Below are 7,691 nucleotides of genomic sequence, written 5' to 3' on the forward strand. Positions count from 1 at the left end.
AGGCCACTCTCATGAAGTCAGTTTCTGATTGTTTGGTCAGAGACATTCACACCAGTGGCCTGTCTGCCTGCTGGAGGCCATTTTGTAGGCTCTGCCAGTGCTCATCCTGTTCCTCTTTGCCCAAAGGAGCAGATACCGGTGGGTCCTGCTGATGGGTTAAGGACCTTCTGTCTCCTGGTATCTCCTCCATGCCCTTGAGACTGTGCTGGGAGACACAGCAAACCTTATGGAAATGCCATGTATTGATGTGCCATCCTAGAGAATTTGGACTACTTGTGCCACCTCTGTAGGATCCAGGTATGGCCTCATGCCACCAGTAGTGACATTGACTGTAGACAAATGCAAAAACGAGTGACAAAACAGATGAGGAGGGAAAAAGGTCCACCTGTTAAACCATTCATTCCTGTTTTGGGGGTCTCTCACTGTCACCCCCCTCGAGTGCACTGATGAACAAGCCCCTCTGCTACTTCACTGAGCAGATCAACAGCCCACAAGTGGCACTGACTTAATGCTACACTCTCATTATTAAGGGTGCTTTTCATTTTTTGGAGCAGTTTATATAGTAAGTGAATATTGTGCAGAAATTTCAAAACGAACTTAAAGGGTACATCGGGTGAAAGCACAGAATTGCCTGATAGCACTGGGCAGAAAAGACCCCCAGAGGCGTTTGTTAGCCCACTGTGGTGGAATGAACACACAGGGGACTATTAGTCTTCCAAGAGACACCTGGAGGGGATTTTCTATGATGGTATCCTGTTTTTCCACCAAAGGCTTCCTGTGTCTCCCAGGTTCACCCAGGAGCTCCCGCAGTGTAGAACAGCACTCTGCCACTATGAACTGGTAGAACATCTCGCTGTGGCAAACGCAACCATATATGGACCATGCTAATCAACCTCATACATACGTAATGAACAGATTTACCTTTAAGGTGAGACGATGGCCACGAGTGGAGAGAGGCAAAAACTTTTAAAGGACTGCAAGATAGAAATTCTCATCTCTACAGTAGAGGCACACGGAGAACTCTTATTTGGTGACCTGTGTAAGCGCGGCTGTCGCCAACAAGTACGTTTCGCTGCAACAGGTGACTGCAGGGGTGAACGTGGGGAGCATCTTAATCCACACCAGTGCTTCCAGATGGCTGTGAGTTTTTTATAATGGTAGTGGGCACCGTGTTGGGGTCGATTCACCAAGAGGGATAATGATACATTTTATTTATATAGCGCCTTTCCCCATGCACTTCAAAAGAGGTCATCTACGACCTGAAGCTAAGCCTGTTCAGGCCCGGCCAGTACTTGGATGGGAGACCATCTAAGAAAAAGCTGGAAGAGGTGTGGATGAGGCCAGCAGGGGGCACTCACCCTGTGGTCTGAATGTGGACCCCAGTGTAGTGACGGAGACACATTGTGTTGTAAGAATGATGCCATCCTTAGTAGGAGACGCGAAGCTAAGGTCCTGACTCTCTGTGGTTATAAAAGATCCCTGGGTATCCTTCATATGAATCCCGATGCCTTGGCTAAATTGCCCTTCATGGCCTGGTCATTCTGGCCCCCTAATCATCCCCTGTCTCTAATTGGCAAAATATTTCTCACTCTGTCACCCCCTAATAGCGCATGGATTGTGAGCGTACTGGCGTAAAAATGGCTGTCATCACCTCATCACTGTGGCTGCTACACATTAGTGGCGGTTGAAGTGGCTCCCCACTCACTATGAAAAAGAAGTGAGAAAGGTGCACAATTATTAGGCAAGTGAGTATTTTGACCATATCGTCATTTTTATTTATGTATTCCGACTCTAAGCTGTACAAACTTGAATAGTTATTGGATTTAAGCATATCAGGTTGTAGCAACCGCAAGATACGGGCACGCGATTCCTACACTTCACAACCCAAAGGGAAATGGACGATAACAGAAGGTTAAAGTAGCATTACCATATTCGGTCCTCGGCCCCTCTTGTCCCATGTGCACGTCCTTATATAACTGGCAAAAAAAAATTTCACGCAAAGGAAAGTGGGACTGAAAAAAAAGGTGTGTGAAATACCAACGATACTCTGGTGGGTTGCTAAACACCCAGGACGACGTAATACAACGTCATCAGCTCAAGGGTCCACCTCCGGCCAACACACGCACTACGTTAGTCAACTTGCAGCTACTCAAGGCATCAAAGCTCCACGTCTCGCGCCGTCTATGAGAAATACGCAGCAATAACTTTGGCAACTGGGGTGTGCAACACCCCACCCGAGTAACGAAGGGTTAAAGATGAGCTAGTTGGACCTTTTCAGGTTGAAGATGGACTCGAAATCAACTCCCAGTTTTTAGAAGACAAAGACACTTCATTCAAGCAGTGGTGCAGGAAAAAGGGCAGCATCTTTCTACAAGACCTTGATTTGTATGCAGGCCAACACTCCATCACATGCGTCAAAGTGCTTCACGGCGTGAAAGATGACAGAATAACGACACGGCCCCCTTCCTCAAATGACCTACAGCCCTTCTTAAACGGGGAAGGATTAAAAAACACGTCTCTGAACACGCGTCTGGGAGGCGGTAGTTGCTGCTGCACAAAAAGTTGTCAACAGATGAAGAAACTGCCAGACTCCATGAATGAAAGGCGCATGTCTGCTATTGAAAAGAAGGGGCGCTATATTGAGAAATGTCAGAAATGTTTATTTGTAAATCTGAGTTAGTATTCTCACTTTAACAGATGAAAACAAACTAATGAGATGGGAACATTTTCATTTTTCCTTTAGTTGTGTAATAATTCTGCACACTAATAGTTGCCTAATAATTGTGCACACTTATGTAGTCCCCGATGATGTTCACACTCACATTTCCTTTGTAAAACATTCAGGTTTATTAACATTTTGGATTGCCTGACAGCACTGTATTTGTTCCCTATTAAAATGAATCCTCAAAAATACAACTTGCTTAATAATTGTGCACACAGTGTATACATACGAGGTGTGGCAGAAAAGTAATGAGACTGATTTTTGGAAAAAAAGAAAAACTTTGGTAAATAAAAAATCAATGTTCTCCCCTTCAAAGTAGTTCCCTTGGGCAGCTACACACCGATGGAGACGTTGTTCCCACTGTTGGTAGCAGCGCTGGAAGTCTTCAGCCGGTATGATCTTCAGCATGTCCGTTACACTCTTTTGGATGTTTTCTAAAGTCCCGAAATGACGTCCTTTGAGGACATTTTTCAGTTTAGGAAAAAGTCACATGGACTGAGGTCAGGTGAATAAGGGGGCTGGGGAACCACAGGAATGCGTTTTTTCGATTGTCTTTCTGCTCGATTGTCAGGTTTTTCGGCACCATTTTGGCACAGACCTTTCGCATGTGCAAATGTTCAGTCAAAATTTGATGAACGGTAAATCTGTTCAAATTTAATTGTTCACTCAACATTCTTAATGTTAAATGACGGTCTGATCTCACAAGAGTGTTCACACGTTCGATGTTTTCATTGGTTTTCGAAGTTAAAGGCCTCCCTGAAAAACTTGAGCTCGGGATAAAGAATGTTCCCCATAGGCCTGTTTTAACTTTTCAAACGTCACACTTGCCGATTCTCCAAGCTTAACACAAAATTTAATGGCACAACTTTGCTGTTCCATTTTGCGAGACGCACAACCAAAAACACAACTTCGCTAATAGCAGTCACAAAAATCACGTAGTTAACGGAAGGAGTAGAAACTCGCACTGAGCTATGGGAGGGTACTGATACACGGGCTCTATCAAGGACAACAGCGCAGCGTTGCCAGATCGCTTGCAGTGGTGCCAGTCTCATTACTTTTCTGCCACACCTCGTATAATGATTAAACCCCCCCACTCAAACAAGGGGGGCCAAGCACTGTGAGAGTTGCATGGGCCTCAAGTTTGTATAAATCTGACCCCAGCTCAAGGGGCGCTATATAGAGTAATATCCTATAAGCCTCCTTAATGACTTCTGCACGTGGTGTTCACTGGACCCGTAAGGACAGGTGCAGAAATGGTAAAAAAAAACACACTCACACACACACACACTGGACCATCTGAAAATGTCGCCAATGTGTGTGTTTATCTGTCCAGCACAGCAGAGGAGCGCCTGCAGTGTGTGCTTCTCAGGGCTTGAGCGTGTGCGCCCTCTTGTGGTTGATTGATGAATGACCAGTAATTCATTCTACACGAGCATTCAATTCCTTCATTTTTGAAAAACTCTTCAGGGATTCAGTGTGGACTCAGTAGGAGTAGGTTGGTTTTTTTGTGTTTTCTTCCTTTTTTGGCCTGCCATTCCACCTCATCCCTGAGCTGACTGTCACATTCACAAGTTGTGATGTTGTGTGCTGTGGGATGTGGCAGGTTGGCCATCAGGAAGAGGGCAGGCAGTAGGCATAAAGGGGCGAAAATGGTCAGCAGTAACCTGAGATTCAAGTGAAGAAGATGTCTAATGGGTGCCAAGTAAATATTCCTGCCCGGATGGCACCACCACCTGACAAGTGAAGGCAGACTTGTACAGTCATGACTGCCATCTACAAAATACCGTTAACTGGGTGAATACTTACTTACTTGTGCAGTGTTTAAGATTTGTAATTAGTTTAGGCCACTTTGCACTTACGTGGTAGGGTAAGACCAGGGTTCGTATTCTGGAGTTTTCGATGTTCTCTGGGTGTCCGTGTTGGTTTCATCCTACTGTCCAAAGGCGTTCAGGTTTGGGGAGTTCCCAGTGCTAAATTGTGGTTAGCATATGTGTGTTTGCCTTGTGGTGGACTGGTACCCTCGCCCAGGGTATGCTAGGCACCAGCACCACCCACAACCCTTCACCTGGATTAGAAAATGAGGAAATGACAATTTGACATGAACTCTTTCAGGGCTGATGTCGACTTTTGTCAAAAGGAGGAGTGGACGATGGTAATCGACTGTAAATGGTGACAAAACCCACCGTTAGGTTTTAGTTGGACTCTCGTTGCTAGAAGGAAAGTTAGCTTCACTGGTTTCACCGAGATTTCCTGCACTCGTGTGAGTAGTGAGGCACAGACGAGCAAAAATGGCTCTGACATAACATCGAGAGATACTCCATGGATGACGTTTTGCCTATCATCTCTGAACTGGACTGTGACTTGTCAGACTCCGAATTTGATACAAGCGATCAAAAAAACGAATGCGAGGTTCCAGCTTGAGCTGACTGGTCCCCAGCTAATCGTGTTGCTGACACGCCTATGGCAATGGAGGACTGCCACCTAACAATGGGAAGAGGCAGAAACCCGACTGCAGTGCACTGCGACCGTGACCGCTGCTGCCCCAGCCACGCAAAGACAGCCTGGCAGCAAACCTGCCCCACATTCTTGGCAAACAGGCAGCCACAGCATACAGCGACGGACGTTTTATGTTGATTTTTGTGTGAAACCATTGCTTGTCAGAAGCTGTTTTTTTGGAAAAAATATTCAGCCCTCAAAGATTTAAAGAGTCGTCTTCTGTTGCTCGGTGTCCATACATCCTCTTAACCTGCTTGGGTATGGCTGTGTGGCAGCTAGAGCTTCTGGGTGCAAAGCAGCAAAAAAAAAAAAAGAAAAACAACCCTGGACAGGGCACCATCTTATCACAGGGCATCCACACAAACACAGAAAATATGAGAACACCGAGCCCAACAAAATGTGAAACTGCCAAGGGACGAGTACTTGTTACAGGCGACGTGTATTTGCATTTTCTCCATGTTATATACACACACACACACACACACAGTGGGTATGGAAAGTATTCAGACCCCCTTCAATTTTTCACTCTTTGTTATATTGCAGCCATTTGCTAAAATCGTTTAAATTAATTTTTTTCTCATTAATGTACACACAGCACCCCATATTGACAGACAAAAAAAGAATTTTTGAAATTGTTGAAGATTTATTTAAAAAAGTAAAACTGAAATCTCACATGGTCCTAAGTATTCAGACCCTTTGCTGTGACACTCATATATTTAACTCCGGTGCTTTCCATTTCTTCTGATCGTCCTTGAGATCACCTTCATTTGAGTCCAGCTGTGTCTGATTATTCTGACTGGACTTGATTAGGAAAGCCACACACCTGTCAGTCTATATAAGACCTTACAGCTCACAATGCACGTCAGAGCAAATGAGAATCAGGAGGTCAAAGGAACTGCCTGAAGAGCTCAGAGACAGAATTGTGGCAAGGCACAGATCTGGCCAAGGTTACAAAACAATTTCTGCTGCACTTAAGGTTCCCAAGAGCACAGTGGCCTCCATAATCCTTAAATGGAAGACGTTTGGGACGACCAGAACCCTTCCTAGAGCTGGCTGTCCGGCCAAGCTGAGCTACCAGGGGAGAAGAGCCTTGGTGAGACAGGTAAAGAAGAACCCAAAGATCACTGGCTGAGCTCCAGAGATGCAGTCAGGAGATGAGAAAGTTGTAGAAAGTCAACCATCACTGCAGCCCTCCACCAGTCAGGGCTTTATGGCAGAGTGGCCAGTCGGAAGCCTCTCCTCAGTGCAAGACACATGACAGCCCGCATGGAGTTTGCTAAAAGACACCTGAAGGACTCTGACATGATGAGAAATAAGATTCTCTGGTCTGATGAGACCAAGATAGAACTTTTTGGCCTAATTCTAAACGGTATGTGTGGAGACAACCAGGCACTGCTCATCACTTGTCCAATACAGTCCCCACAGTGAAGCATGGCGGTGGCAGCATCATGCTGTGGGGGTGTTTTTCAGCTGCAGGGACAGGACGACTGGTTGCAATCGAGGGAAAGATGAATGCGGCCAAGTACAGGGATATCCTGGACAAAAACCTTCTCCAGAGTGCTAAGGACCTCAGACTGGGCCGAAGGTTTACCTTCCAACAAGACAATGACCCTAAGCACACAGCTAAAATAACGAAGGAGTGGCTTCACAACAACTCTGTGACTGTTCTTGAATGGCCCAGCCAGAGCCCTGACTTAAACCCAATGGAGCATCTCTGGAGACCTAAAATGGCTGTCCACCAACGTTTACCATCCAACCTGACAGAACTGGAGAGGATCTGCAAGGAGGAATGGCAGAGGATCCCCAAATCCAGGTGTGAAAAACTTGTTGCATCTTTACCAAGAAGACTCCTGGCTGTATGAGCTCAAAAGGGGCTTCTACTAAATACTGAGGGTTCAAAGGGTCTGAATACTTAGGACCAGGTGATATTTCAGGTTTTCTTTTTTAATAAATCTGCAACAATTTCAAAAATTTTTTTGTCTGTCAATATGGGGTGCTGTGTGTACATTAATGAGGAAAAAAATTAATTGAAATGATTTTAGCAAATGGCTGCAATATAACAAAGAGTGAAAAATTGAAGGGGGTCTGAATACTTTCCATACCCACTGTGTGTGTGTGTGTGTATGTATATATATATATATATATATATATATATATATATATATATATATATATATATATATATATATATATATATATATATATATATATATATATACATACACACACACACACACACAGTATTCTGGAGTGCAGGGCATTGAAAGGTGGGCACAAATACATCACCCTGTTAAAACTCACTGAGCTGGGCATGTGGGGCTCCTAGTGAGTGCCCGGCTTGGATTGACTCAGCGAGTTGGCACAAGTGACCCGAGTGAGTGGGATCAGAGCTGCCGAGGAAGATGACAAAGGGTTTTGGCGTAGAAAGACCTCCCGAGTTTTTAAATGGTTGGGTCGAAGGGCCTGGTGGTCA

The sequence above is a fragment of the Polypterus senegalus genome, chromosome 7 (genome assembly GCF_016835505.1).
Source record: "Polypterus senegalus isolate Bchr_013 chromosome 7, ASM1683550v1, whole genome shotgun sequence".
Taxonomy (NCBI): domain Eukaryota; kingdom Metazoa; phylum Chordata; class Cladistia; order Polypteriformes; family Polypteridae; genus Polypterus; species Polypterus senegalus.